We start from the raw sequence: 13,965 nt of genomic DNA on the forward strand, positions 1-13,965 counted from the left end.
CATGTATTTTACATGCAGGAAAGGGTGTATCACGCCGTTTAATTCCGTTTAATTAAAGGTAGAATTTGCGTAGCAATTAGACGATTTCAGATTTTTGTTTCCCCTGCCATTTATTTATTATGCAGTTCATATGCAAAGTTGAACCTAATACGTTTGTATGTCTTTCAATAATACTTAGTGTAAAACTAACAAAATTATACACATTATGTGGTGAATATTCTAACACAAGAAATCTATAGAAGATTATAGCTGCAATATGTGACAGATAGATGTAAGAGCTGTTGTGTGCGTAGGGTTTGTCACTGCTTAGTGTGTATAATATAAAACTATTCAAATTGTATGATTATTGGATATCACGATGTTAACGATTTTTATGTAAACCCATTTCATGTTAAATAAATCATTCGAATAATAGGAATTTAATTAATCCTGCAGTCGTTTTAGAACAATCAAACCTTGGTATTTATCTATGGTATAGATATGGGCTTTTTTGGTTTACCTTGCATATGTTATTATTCATTATCTCCATACGTTTTCTTTTAATGCACCCCCTCAATAAACTTTATTTTCAGCACAATTAACTTTGAGGTATATATGCTATCATGTTTCTTGTAAATGATCCTCAGCATGAGTGTTCAAGCAGTATTAATTCTGGAGCGATGAATTGTAGTTCCGCTATTCAATTTTGTTTTTAAATACATAAATAGCCTTTCAATTTGAAGAATGTATATTCAATGTCTGAGCTGGCGAGATCGAGCATATAATTTAACCAAAACTGTCAAATGTACGTGCGAACTGAATTGAAGTGACATCAGAAAAGCTACAAGCCTCAAACATATGGTTTATTATCATTATTGTAAGTTGTTATTGTTGTTATTATTATCATTATTATTACTATTATTATTTTCATCGTTATCATTATCATATTCATTATCAGTATTTATATCATGACCAGTACTCTATGTTCGTCTATGTTTCTCTAGCTATACTGACCTTCTTGTTAGTATCACTGTATAGTCTAATTGAGCTGTACCTCTGCACCATCTAACATTCTTCTGAATTCGACTTGGCTTATGAAGATAATTGTTTCCCTTTGAAATAGAACTTTAACCAAAAAACTGCCTATGTACTTAAATGACAACGTGATCGACACAAAGCAGTCATTGGCAATTGCGGATTTTTTCTTTAAGAACGGCTTCTAAGCGGTAGTCTTGTTCAAGACTCAAATGCACCAGAAGTCTTACGAGACTGGAATATATCCGCAGCATTGAACTCAGAATCGAATTAATATAACAAATTTGATATCTATAACACATCTAATTAAGAATTCAATCTGCGATAGAAGTACAAAAAATTCGTTTCATAAAACAAATAACAAGTTGATATAGTCAATAATTAATTGATAGTTCGCGAACGAGTCTAATTGCACTGTCGTGCTCTGAGCTGCGCGCCTATATAATATATACAACTAAAACAACTACAACGCTATATTTATAGACTTTATCTGTGACGATGAACCCAACTTTGGTGCTTGACACGGTTTTCTGTAGAAATCCTGTAAGTACATGTCGTATTTATTCCGTACTTTCTTATTCATAAGGTCATATTAATGTGGTTTTTGATGTTTGAATACTTTTCCGGAGGTTAAACAAAGATTGATTCTGAGAGTGAGAGCTCGAGTAGCCGGGGTGGGTACGTACAGGCGCGAGCCGAGAGCGGAAGCTGCGGGTAGCGTCCGCCCTAGAACTCCCGGGCATTTTCGCAACAGTCCCTACGGCCTACTGTCAGTACTGAGCTGATGTATACTGCACACACATAGACCTCTAGACCCTACATGTAGATTCTAGCTGCATTAAGAACAATAAATAATATTTAATTTGGCGCTAGTGTAGTTCCGTATCCATTTTTTTAGCAGTTTCATATCCATTCTTAGCAAGGAAATTTAGCCCATTTTTTTTACTAATTTTAATTCATAGGTCTAACACTAACGGTTAGGTCTAGACTCTAGATCTAGACATAGAGGGGTCTAGATCTAGACCTAGATCTAGATCTAGACATCTATATCACATTTTCCACCTGAATTTGGATCACATCCGACATCGGGAAACCTCCGTTTAAGGCTTCGATGTCGATGTTGTCGCTCAGTACCGTCTCTACGCTATAGCTTTGCAACTCACACTGAAGCTATCAGTATCAGTCCAAAATTATGCAAACTTCTCGTATGGTTTATGGTATCGTGCATGCGAGAAATGTGCATAATTTTGGACTGATAGCTTCAGTTTGAGGTGCAGAGCTATAGCGTAGAGATGGTACTGAGCAACGACGCCGATGTCGGATGTGATCCAAATTCAGGTGGAAAATGCAAAAGGCCCTAGACCTCTAGATCTATATGATTATGATTCAAATTAGTAAAAAATTGGGCTAAAATTCCTTTGCTAAGCCTAAGAATGGATTATTAAACTGCGAAAAAAATGGATACGGAACTACACTGGCTTTAATTTTTATATAGAGTAAAGTACCCGGTAATCGGTCAGCTCCGGTTTTCGGCCAATTGGTTGGATACATGGTAAAATCACTTTAAAATACATCGCATAATAGCATAACACATATCCCACACATACCATACCATGCCAGTGTCACTGAAGAACCACATTTGCAATGAAAAATATATCCTAAAATATCACATTTTAGCGATGTAATCGGCGGTCCCGCTACCCAAATCTGAAAAATCGAGTTTCTTACGCGTGTATGTAAGAAATATGGGTACCATAAAATGAGCTTTATTTCAAGTATTTTTCAGATATAGAGCCCGATTTTGTGCTGGTCGCAAGCTCAAAAGTATCTCATCGCATGTATTAAATCAATGCAGCCGCACACCGCGACGCACACACGATATGTCTGTCTAATTCAGATTCCAACTTCCGATCACCGCTGTGCCTGTATTCGGCCAGGCGAGCACCCGGGAGCTCCGGCGTGGGATACCTGCTCCGCCCGCTTGTGCTATACATCAGCGCAGAAACGCACGGCGCGCGCGAGCGCTTCCTATTGACTTTGTACATGCGGCCGTAAACTGAAACGCTCGGCCGATAACCGGCTCCAAAACAGTGAAAATTGAAATGAATATTGTCATGGCAATTCGTGATTTTTTTTTGGGATTCTTTTTTTGTTTAAATAATAATAATATTTGCTTCATGATTTGAACAAGAAATGATAATAAATAGGAAGTAAAGAGTCCAATAAATAGGATTTTGTCTTAAGTGGCCGAAAACCGGGTACTTTACTCTAGCGCTTAATACAAAGGCTGAGCGCTTTACAAAAATGTCTCTAAGGCTAAGCGCTTTACAAGTATACAAATATAGACTAGACTAGGGCTAGGCCTACTATCCTTCTTCTTCAAGATAATCTGCCTCCTAGATCTACTCCTAGCTCCTTCAATACTGAAGATTCTTGCAGATGCCTTATACCAGTACTAGGCCTGAGTGATTGGGCTGTGCATGTGGACCATTACACTAGGGTCTAGATTATACTACTTACTAGACCTCTAGCTATAATTTATAGCTACAAATAGTGCAATGAATGGGTTCTTTGCAAGGGTGGTGACTCTCCTGCACACGGGGCCTCCATTTAACGTCTTATCCGAGGGACGTAGTGTTTTCCACTTGACATAACCTGTGCGCTGCGCCTATGAACGAGGGAAGGGGAACGTTAACACACTTCAGTCATCCGCCTGGGTGGGGGTCGAATCCGAGATCTCCCTTCTTAGATCTAGACTAGACCCATATATCTCCATGTTTGGTTCGACAAGCAGACACTTTACTAACTGAGCAAACTCGCCTCCTGGCTGTGTATTAAACGTTGTGCTATTGATTCTCAACATTTCACACAGCACTGTACAAAGCTCAGCCAATTTCACTCAAAATTGGTATTTTACTTTTACTTAGATCTAGACTAGTGACAATTGATGACACCTACTACTAGACTAAAATAGCAGTAAAATACAATTTTTTTCAACTTACAGATCTAGAAGTCTATGTTAGAAAGAATAATTTAAAACTTTTAAGCGTAGGCTTACTGTCAAAATTGCCAATCAGCCACTTCGCATCGTCTTTATTGCGTGCATTCATTTGTTAGGTGTGTATGGACTATTTGTGTGTGCAATTCTGCCTATTAAAGTATTAACACGTAGTGCAGTGCTAAATAGCCAAGGTCAATACGCATTAGCATTGACTCTCTATCCTGCTCCCCCCCCCCCCCCCCCCCATTCCGAAAACGGAGGGACACCATGCGTGTTACCAAAATGTCCGGTAAAGGGGTACTTTTCGTACGACAAAGTCCGGCCTGAGAATTCTAAAAATAGGGGGTGTATTTGACTTTTCACCTGGAGATTTCTTTAAGAAGGGTGTGTTTTTTCTTGTTTCTCTCATCTCTTTGGACTCCTGAGAAATTAAAAAAGGGGATTATAAAATATCTTGAACATAGAAAAATCAATCAAATCCAGGGACTGATGTAGACTATTTTTATACTGTAGTCTATCCTAATTCACACACAGCTGCATTACTATCCTGGCTGTGTCCTGTGTATTGAACCTATATTCTCAACATTTCAAACACCACTGTACGAAACTCAACTGATTTAACTAAAAATCGGTACTTTAGTTTAGTGACAATTGATGACACCTAAAATTAAATAGCAGTAATTACTGATTCATTAAATCTAAAGAGTATCTCTACGAGGATAAAGTACTTAGTTACAGAGTTTGATTACATAAGTCATTCATCATGACAGGTACATTAGTATGTGAAAGGACACAGTCATGCAGACACAGGTGATGTCAGTTAAGAATAATGGAAGGTTTATTTCTAACTAAGTCTCAAAATCAGGCACTAAAGTAATTATTCGCTGGTGATATATTATGCAGATAAGTGAACATAGAACTAATTTGCAGACTTTGTTTATTCTTACAAGGTATGAATGAAAACACGAGCACAGAAATTTGTATGTATTTCATGTGCTAAATGTATGTAATGCAGGCTTAGTTCTTTGGGGTATTCTCTGGGTGTGTGAGCCAACCGGTAATGACAGCTTATCTGAGTAAGGGGGGGGTTGGTCTGCTTTTTCTGAGATAGGGGGTTCATTGAGCAGTGTTCCGGATTTATGGGGTCTCCAAGGCAGGAAAAGCCCGCATAAGGGGCATCCCTAAATTTCGGCAGTCCTCAGATAGGGGGTGCTTTCAAAAAGAGGGAACAAGCATTTGTGTACCCTAAATAACACTGAGTGGGGGGGGGGGGGCGGGCTCTCTATCAGTCTTAGACAGAAATAACCGTCTGATATGGGTCATTTCTTTAATAAAACTGACATTTGTTGACATTCCCCATACACAGATGGTAACCCAGACGACTCACACGGGGGGGGGGGGGGGGGGGGGGGGGGTAGATTGAGCCTTTTCTAGTGCTGTAGCCGAACCGCCGAACCGAACTGAAGTTAAAAAAGCCATAAACAAGAATACATGTGCGTGATCAAAAAAAGTTCAGCTCAAACCCATTCAACAAAAAATTAATATTTTAATTGTAACAATATCGGACAAATTTCACAATATAAATAATGAAATAAATGTATATTATAGTATGGTATTTATTTATTCAGGAAAAATAGGGATTTTATATTTTTTCTATCGAAAATAAACACTTATAAAAAAAACAGTGATCGACGAGCCTGAGTCTCTATTCAAGATGGCAGCTTTCGTGACTCTAACATTAGACAACAACCGTCTCCGAAAATCTTTTAAAAATATCATTTATTGACAAATTGAAAACAAAACATGATTCAAGACGGAAATACGAATATAAGTAGTACTATTCTTCACAAATAATTACGTTAAGAGCAGTTTTTTAATGTGAATTTGAGTGGAAGAAGTCCCCCGTGCTGGAAGGGCCTGGCCGGCCGGCCCGCCGGGTGCCGACCACCGTGGCTATAACGCTGCTTGCTATCATATTACCAAACCCCGAACCGAACCAAGTTCGGGTGAAAAATTGCTGAACTCTGCCTAACCGATCCGAACACGAACATAGCGTCTGATTTACAGCACTAGTCTATTCTGTACCTCTTTTTACTCTGAAATCTGCCCCCCCCCCCCGATTTTCGATATTAAGATCTGATTTTCTGATTTATAAAGCAAATAGAAAAAAATTTAGACCCTATATTTTTCTCCTATTCACAGTTTTTATGACTTATTTTCAAATGTGAAATTTACGGAATTACGTGTATGAGTTATCCAATTTTTATTTCAGAACCGTGAAACGGTACGTTCATGCATTCATTCTGGTAATCTATGACATGACCCGGCCGATATATTTCCGGGTCAACCTACCAAAACATAGCCAATGGCCAATTAGAGCACTCGTTTAATATTGGGTTTATGAATATTCATATGTCACCTGGTCAAGCCGGGCTGACTCGTACGTAGCTATTGGACGTTCGACATGAAAAAAATGAATATTCATCAACTAAAACCAAGATGGCTCACAACGAAACATGTTGACTACGAGACTTTCTCGGATTAATCATTATCCCCTCGCCAACGAAGTCGGAGGGGATATAGAAACACTGCCGTCCGTCCTACCGTGCGTCCGTCCGTCCATAACAATTTTGGATTCCGATCAATAACTTCGGTAATGTTTGACGGATTTTAATGAAATTTGATATGAAGGTTCATGGTATCAAAACACAACCCAAGTTCGATTTCGGAATATGGAGGTCAAAGGTCATAGCTCATTATGATTAAATATGCGAATCTGGTTTCCATTCGATAACTTGAGTAATGTTTGACAGATTTTAAAGAAATTTGATATTAAGGTACATAGTATCAAAACACAGCCTAAGTTCAATTTCCGAGTATGTAGATCAAAGGTGAAAGGTCATAGCTCATTAAATATGCAAAAACACCTAATTATATATGTGAAATGTGGTTAACTTCCTTGCCTAGTAATATAATAGTATAGTCCAATGGAGGTAACTTGTTCTGATGCACATTTGTATATACATGTAGGTCATTTGTACCCTGCGAGGGGATGGTACGCTTTGCGTTGACTTGTTAATTTAGGATCTAAATGAGCAAGCTATCGTAAGTCAAAGTAGATATTTCTAAGTTATTTTTTACTTTTTAATATAATCAAATGTAATTTTACAGCCAAAGTGAATATATGAGGATGTAAAGAGTAAAAATTTTGTTGCATATCTCATTCATCGCGGTCCTGTTAAACCGAACCATTTGTTCCACTCAGTCACCATAGGACGTACTTCAGTCTATGTATAGAGGCGGTCAGAGGAGCCAGATGCAATTTCAGCAGAACAACCGTCGATATTAGAGACTGAAGCTTTCTGTCTATATCAGTCTATGCTTTGCTGGAGTGAAATACTGTAGTAGTAGATCTACTGTAATCCGTTGCTGTTATCCGGACTTGGCTGTCGGATTTAATAAATTTAGAATTGAAAATTTCATTTTTATTTCAAGGGCAGGCTAAGCTGTAAGCAGCCAAAAAAACAGCTCCTGCAATAAACTGCAAAACCCCAAACAGTGTTTAGATTTCACTAACTCCATGCTATACATGTATATGCTTCAGAGAGCTCCGCCTACGGCCACTGAAGGGCTTCGGCGATGGAGCTCCCTGGAGTAAAGATTTCACTAGACTTTAGTTAAATTAGAATTAAAATAGAAATGTAAGTAATCTAGAGTCTAGTCGGTAGACAGTAGGAGGACTAGGAGGCAAATTGGCTCAGTCGGTGAAGCGTCTGCCTGTCGGCCCAAAGATCTTGGGTTCGAATCTCACCCAGGCGGATGACTGAAGCAAGCATTGTGCGTTACCATGCCCCTCCCCTTGTTGTTTCATAAACGCAGGCTATGTTACGTGGAAAACAATCCATCTCTCGGATAGGATGTTAAAAAGAGACCCCATGTACAGGATAGTCACCACCCTTGCAAGTTAAGAACCCACGGCACTATTCGTATAAGAATAGGGGAAAAACCTGGTGTAGTGGTCTACCTGCACAGCCCACTCAGGCCGAATATATATAAATATACGGCATCTGCAAGAATCTTCAGTACCGGTATTGAAGGATAGGAGGCAGATTATCTTCAAGAAGGAGAAGAAGTATACTGCACTCTGCAGTGTAGTGCAGTCTCGTGCCTAGTCATGCTAGTGGTTTCTAAATTTACTCTAGAATATTGATCTTGTTTTGGCGCAGTCTTGACTCTGTGTCTTAGTTTACGTCAAGACTCTGTCTCTACTCTTAGTCTTTAGACTGCAAACATTGTAGCAGTGACTGTTGTTTTCAGTCACTGAGTCTGAATGTGAACCAAGCTATTTTAAGAATAAATTTTCCCCCTCTCTTTTACAGGAAATATACAGAGTGTATTACCAAATGCTTGCTTCTTTGAGTATGTGCCTGAAACAAGAATGTCTTGGAGAAACAGACCACCACAAGAGAAGGTAAACCTTTTTTTATTTAAAAAAAAAAATTTCTTGGACTTTTTAAAACTTGATCTGTTTAGTTTGTCAAGTAAAAGGAAATTTTTAAATGGGTGCGGGCATTAAATAAGGCCAAGTTGGAGGGGTATGCAAAGGGCTGGTTTGAGAAGTATCCATTCAGGGGTGGCTACATGTATGTGTGCAACAAGATGTCTACTAAAAAGTTGCTCTAGTGTTTATTTAAAGTGTATTTTAACTTTCAATATATATAGTTTTTATAATTAACATTTGAAGGCCATGAAGAAGGGATGGGGAGAGTCCTATACACGAAACAGAATGACAAGCAAAAAATTATTGACTATCCAATTTTGCTGAAAAAAAAGTTAACATTGAAGACAACTGAAAGAAAAAAAAATGCAATTTTTGTGTATTCTTACATATTTGGATAATATTTATTGAATATTTGTATAATTCTGTTCCAGGGATTGAGAGGAAAGCCTTGCTGTTGAGAGATCATGGGGTGCCTTGAGGTTCCACATCCAGTCTTGATGTTCTACCCCTTACCTCAAAGCGATGGACTCTTGTGCCTGGCAATATATGAGCGAAGCCAGTGGCGGATCCAGGGGGGAGCCCGGGGGGCCCGGCCCCCCCCCCCCCTTGAGAAAAAAATCATGTAAAATCACGTGATTTTTACCTTTTTGGGGGTTGGGCCCCCCTCCCCTGGCGCTCAAGGGGGGGGGGGGGGTGCAAATTGAAAATTTTTTGAGGATCAAAAAACAAAAAAAATGTGCTCACTACCCCCGGCCCCCCCCCCCCCCCCCCCCCCCCCCCACTACTGAGCGACTTTTCGGCCGGCGCGATTTTCAAATTTTCGGGAGCAAAAAAAAAAAAGTTGGGCCCCCTCCCCTAACAAATCCTGGATCCGCGCCTGAGCGGATTGAGAGGAAGGCCTTGCTGTTGAGAGATCATGGGGTGCCTTGAGGTTCCACTTCCAGTCTTGATGTTCAACCCCTTACCTCAAAGCGATGGACTCTTGTGCCTGGCAATATATGAGCGAAGCCAGTGGCGGATCCAGGGGGGAGCCCGGGGGGCCCGCCCCCCCCCCCCCTTGAGAAAAAAATCATGTAAAATCACGTGATTTTTACCTTTTGGGGGGTTGGGCTCCCCCCCCCCCCCCCACCCCCACTGAGCGACTTTTCGGCCGGCGCGATTTTCAAATTTTCGGGAGCAAAAAAAAAAAAAAGTTGAGCCCCCTCCCCTATTAAATCCTGGATCCGCGCCTGAGCGAAGCACAATGGACTGGTAATTCATAATGCATATTACAATGTTTTTTTTAACAAATCAGGGAAAGAAACAGAGAGAAATTCATAGCATATGAGTCTGTCATGGCATTTTTAGTAACTCAATATTTGCTCCTGCAACGACTACTCTAGGCTTTATTTTGTCAAAGGTGTAGGGTTAGACTGAGGGTTGGAATTGGGATTAAGGTGGTTTAGGTTGAGGGTTAGGCCTAGGGATGAAGTTTAATAGTGTAGAAAATTTATGTGAAGCAATTGTCTCAGGAGAAGGTGTCGTACAACTTGATTTTCCAGGTGCTGGTGGAGCTGCATGTATCTCTTACTCATCAATGGTAGTTTTAAAATCTTCCTCTGTATTGTGAAAGCAGCAACATGATGAAGAGTGGAAGGGAAAAAAGTATACAACACAGTATCATTTACAATAGATTTTATAAAGTAAAAACACACTGGCCTGCAGTTTGTGAAACATGTAGCACTGTATTACCAGTTAAAAGAATTCAGCAATTTTTACAACGTGCTCTATTGGCATTTATTTACTGGTCATGTTGTAACACAAAATGAATTCTTAACTTTAATCCTGGATCCATTGCTAAACATATTGTCAACCCTAAATATATTAAAGTAGCCACACGAAGAATCAAAAGTGTTTTGAATTGATGCACAACTCATATCATTGCGAAGGGGAAGCCTTGCTGATCAAATACAACAACTCTTTTCTTCAAAAGATGTTTGGGGCCAGCAGTAATCAACTCTCAAAAATGTTAGTTTTGAGATCCAGATTTTCTGCCTTAATCAGCGGTCCTTTATAGAGCGTCAATATTAGTGACGTCACATACGGGACACGGCTGGCTAGCTACATACTACTACACGGCACTGAGCTGTTTGTCCAGTGTGTGACGTCACTATTCAGAGCTCGCTACGCTCGTGTGTTTGGCTTACGTTCGGGGGCGCTTGGGGGTCTAAGAAGGGTCTTGAAAAATTGCATTTTACGCCTTTCCATGATATCTATATGATTTCTCAGCAAATTATTCGTGTTTTTCAAGAGAAAATCTTTCCATCCACATGTAATTTGTTCTAATTATCAGTTGTTAGTGAATTTTTTTTGTGTAGCTCATTTAAACATTGCCGGACACAATTTCGGGCTACCCTAAATCCCTTTCTACATACCAGTATTGTTCAAGGTTCATATTTTATTACACCCTTACTGCGAGTTCTAGAAATTCTGCAAGAACCCTACCCTGCTGTTCACTTTATAATTAGTACTGTACATTGCTTTCATGAACATGCCATAAAAGTGAGTTTATTTTATGTCTCTATACAAACAGGTGCCTGTACATGTAATGTATTTCATGCAAATGAACGGTAGAATGAGAAGCTCACGATGATATGGTAGACAAGGACCTTGCTGTCCAAAGCTTGGAGGCCAGATGACAGTGTCTGAAGTAAGTCGCCCCATAGAAGAGCGAGAACTTTATGTTGCAATTGTTAACCAACACATCCTTACCACATGCAACCCATCCCACTTTTACAATATATTCTCTTTAACAACAGTAACCCAAGTTCAACGTCTGGATTGGTGATTTTAAACAAAAATGGGGGTGGTAGGGTGGTCAGCCTAGCAGAACAAGATCTAAATATGTCATATGGCTGTATCTTGGATGTCCTGGAGGTAGTTGCCCGAGAAGTAAACAAAAAATAAAAATGATTGGACACCTTTGGTTGTTACAACTCAGATCAGAATGAGATTTTTACACTGTAAAGTTGCAGTGTCAAGTATTTTTGGAATTCAATTCTATGATTTCTCTGTGAATGCCATTTTAAAAACAATGGCCTGAATGTTTAATTAGATTTTTTACACAAACGTAGTATATTATTAATGAAAGGCATGTTTGGTAATACAGTAATTTCATTTCAGACCATGAAGACCATGTATTATTATAATTATCTGGGATCTGTCGTTGGGCTGATAAGCATGGAAAATAAGGAATGTACTCCTGTCGAGCGAACAATATGTTTATATAAAACTAATAGCCCTTTGAAGATTACTTACTAGAAGGTGTAGAACAAGAAAAAAACGAAGAAGAAATACACTGATGATGTCAGCTTTACTTCTTAAAGTTGTATACTATTTGAAAATAGTTTATATTTTATTCATGAACAGCCGGCTTGTCAGAATTGCGTACAAGGATGCCATTGGACTTTGCTGTACTTGGAGCTGAAGGGGAGCAGTCACCAAAAGGAGCGTGCAACTCGAAAACAATGTGGATACCTCTACCGAGTTCATCTCAAATAACATGGCTCTTCAAGAATCAAGGTGTGATATTGGATGTACATGTAGAGGGGTTTGTGACCCTCCTGACTGTGGACTACTTGCAATACACATAAACTCAATCAATGGATTGTAGAGGAGTAATGGTGGGTCCGGTGAGCTCAACTTTGGAGGTTACTTTCGCAAAATTAATAAAGTTCCTTTTAATTTGGGTGTATATGGTTCCAGGGATTAATTTGACGCAATGCCTTGTAGTGACACGCCCATTTAAGGGACAACACGTCTCAGAAAGTATAAAATGGGAAGCAGTTTCTGAAGTGGCGCGAGCTTTTATTTTTCGGGTGACTTCCTCATTTTGTTTCATACTCCATTTCCTTTGCGGCCATGAAGTGCTAAAGTTTTAGCGGAGTTTGGGGCATCCAGCCCATAGATATGACTTTTCGTGATTATATGTAATAAATTGTAATAAAGTTACTATCCACTTCAACACTTGACTCTTGTCGAGAATTTTATTTCTTCGTGTGGACTTTGTTCTTCTCTGGAACGCGAATTGGGCAGGGTGATAGAAGGCCACCGGCCACTCAGTAGCCGGAGCTGTTTCATATATAAAAAATGTTTGAAGACAAACGACTGCATTATAAGCTCAGCATGATCAGTAACATTGATTCCTTTTATGAGGAATATCAATTTTTGTTCCTCCCAACCATGAGTTGTACATATTCTTTGATTCGGGGAGGGGTTGGTGGAGAGGGATAAGTGCCCCATATTGTGTATTGTAACGGGTTTTGTTTTCTACATGAGGAGACGAGGATAATAAATTAATATAGCAGAAAATTATAATTGCTAGGTCCTAAGTAACATTTTTCCATCACCTATATCGTTTACTTTTATTCAAGTTTATATCATTTTAATTTGTTTCTCTTGCCTGAAGGTGGGCGGGTTGGATTTCCGATATATTTTCCCCAAAACAGTGATGTCGGGGAAACATTTCATTCCCCCTCCCATACAGGTCTAACCATCATTGGACCGCTCTACATAGCGTCTTGATTTACATTGTGTCTCCATGTATCCATGTATACTATTGTGTGACAAACATTAACACTAGTATTTCAGTAAGGAACAAGAGAGAGAGAGAGGGTTGGAGGCAATTAGAGAGGGGGAAGGAACACGATGAGCAAGACGGCGAATGAGGCAATAGAATGAGTTTAGAGAGGGTGGGGAAGGAGGATCGAGAGAATAGAAGGGGACGAGGCGAGAAGGAGACTGAGTGTGGAAAACAGAGGGGGTGGGGTAGGAGGAAGAAGAGAGAGGTATATAGAGTGGAATAGGGTAGAAGGGAGGAGATGGATCGAGTGAGGAAAAAGAGGATGAAATGGGAAAGAAAATGGAGGAAGGGCTAGAAATGAGTGGGACAATAATGATATATGCCCGATATATAAATTGAGGCTGAAAGAGGAGGAAGGCAAAGAGATGTGAGGTGATATTATATACAATGAGGAGACTCTGTGAAAGCAGGGAGAAAAAGAGGAATTAATAGGGGGGTGGTTAAAGGGGGAACAAAAAGTAAAGGAAACAGAGAGGAACGGTGGAGCTGAGAGAGCGAGGTTAGAGAGGGGCAGTGGCGGATCCGGGGGGGGGGGGCGTCCCCCCTTCAAAAATAAAACGTGTAAAAAAACACATTATTTTTGGGGGGAAGATGCCCCCCCCCCTGGCATTCAAGGGAGAGGGGGGGGATGCAAATTTTAGAGGCCCCCCCCAAAAAAAAAAAAAAAAAAAAAATGTGCTCACTACCCCCACTAAGGGGAGGTTAAAGGGGGAACAAATAGTAGAGGAAACAGAGAGGAACAGTGGAGCTGACAGAGCGAGGTAGAGAGGGGCAGTGGCGGATCCGGGGGGGCGTTCCCCTCCCCCCATTGAAAATAACACATTAATT

At 39.9% G+C, this 13,965-nt stretch overlaps 2 long non-coding RNA genes across 3 annotated transcripts; both read left to right on the forward strand.

Moving 5' to 3' along the window:
- The first annotated feature begins 1,468 nt into the window (after positions 1-1,468).
- On the forward strand, positions 1,469-9,053 carry LOC115926143. The gene is made up of 3 exons (XR_004064991.1): positions 1,469-1,557; positions 8,395-8,486; positions 8,948-9,053. It is a non-coding gene; the product is annotated as an uncharacterized LOC115926143 (long non-coding RNA).
- A 681-nt stretch (positions 9,054-9,734) lies between these two features.
- On the forward strand, positions 9,735-12,544 carry LOC115926144. 2 transcript variants are annotated; one of them, XR_004064993.1, is made up of 3 exons: positions 9,735-9,767; positions 11,089-11,205; positions 11,925-12,544. It is a non-coding gene; the product is annotated as an uncharacterized LOC115926144 (long non-coding RNA). The 2 variants fall into 2 exon arrangements; XR_004064992.1 differs by lacking the exon at positions 9,735-9,767 and having other exon boundaries at positions 10,811-11,205.
- Positions 12,545-13,965: the final 1,421 nt, after the last annotated feature.

This window comes from Strongylocentrotus purpuratus, unplaced genomic scaffold, assembly GCF_000002235.5.
Source record: "Strongylocentrotus purpuratus isolate Spur 01 unplaced genomic scaffold, Spur_5.0 spur5_scaffold_19, whole genome shotgun sequence".
Taxonomy (NCBI): Eukaryota; Metazoa; Echinodermata; class Echinoidea; order Camarodonta; family Strongylocentrotidae; genus Strongylocentrotus; species Strongylocentrotus purpuratus.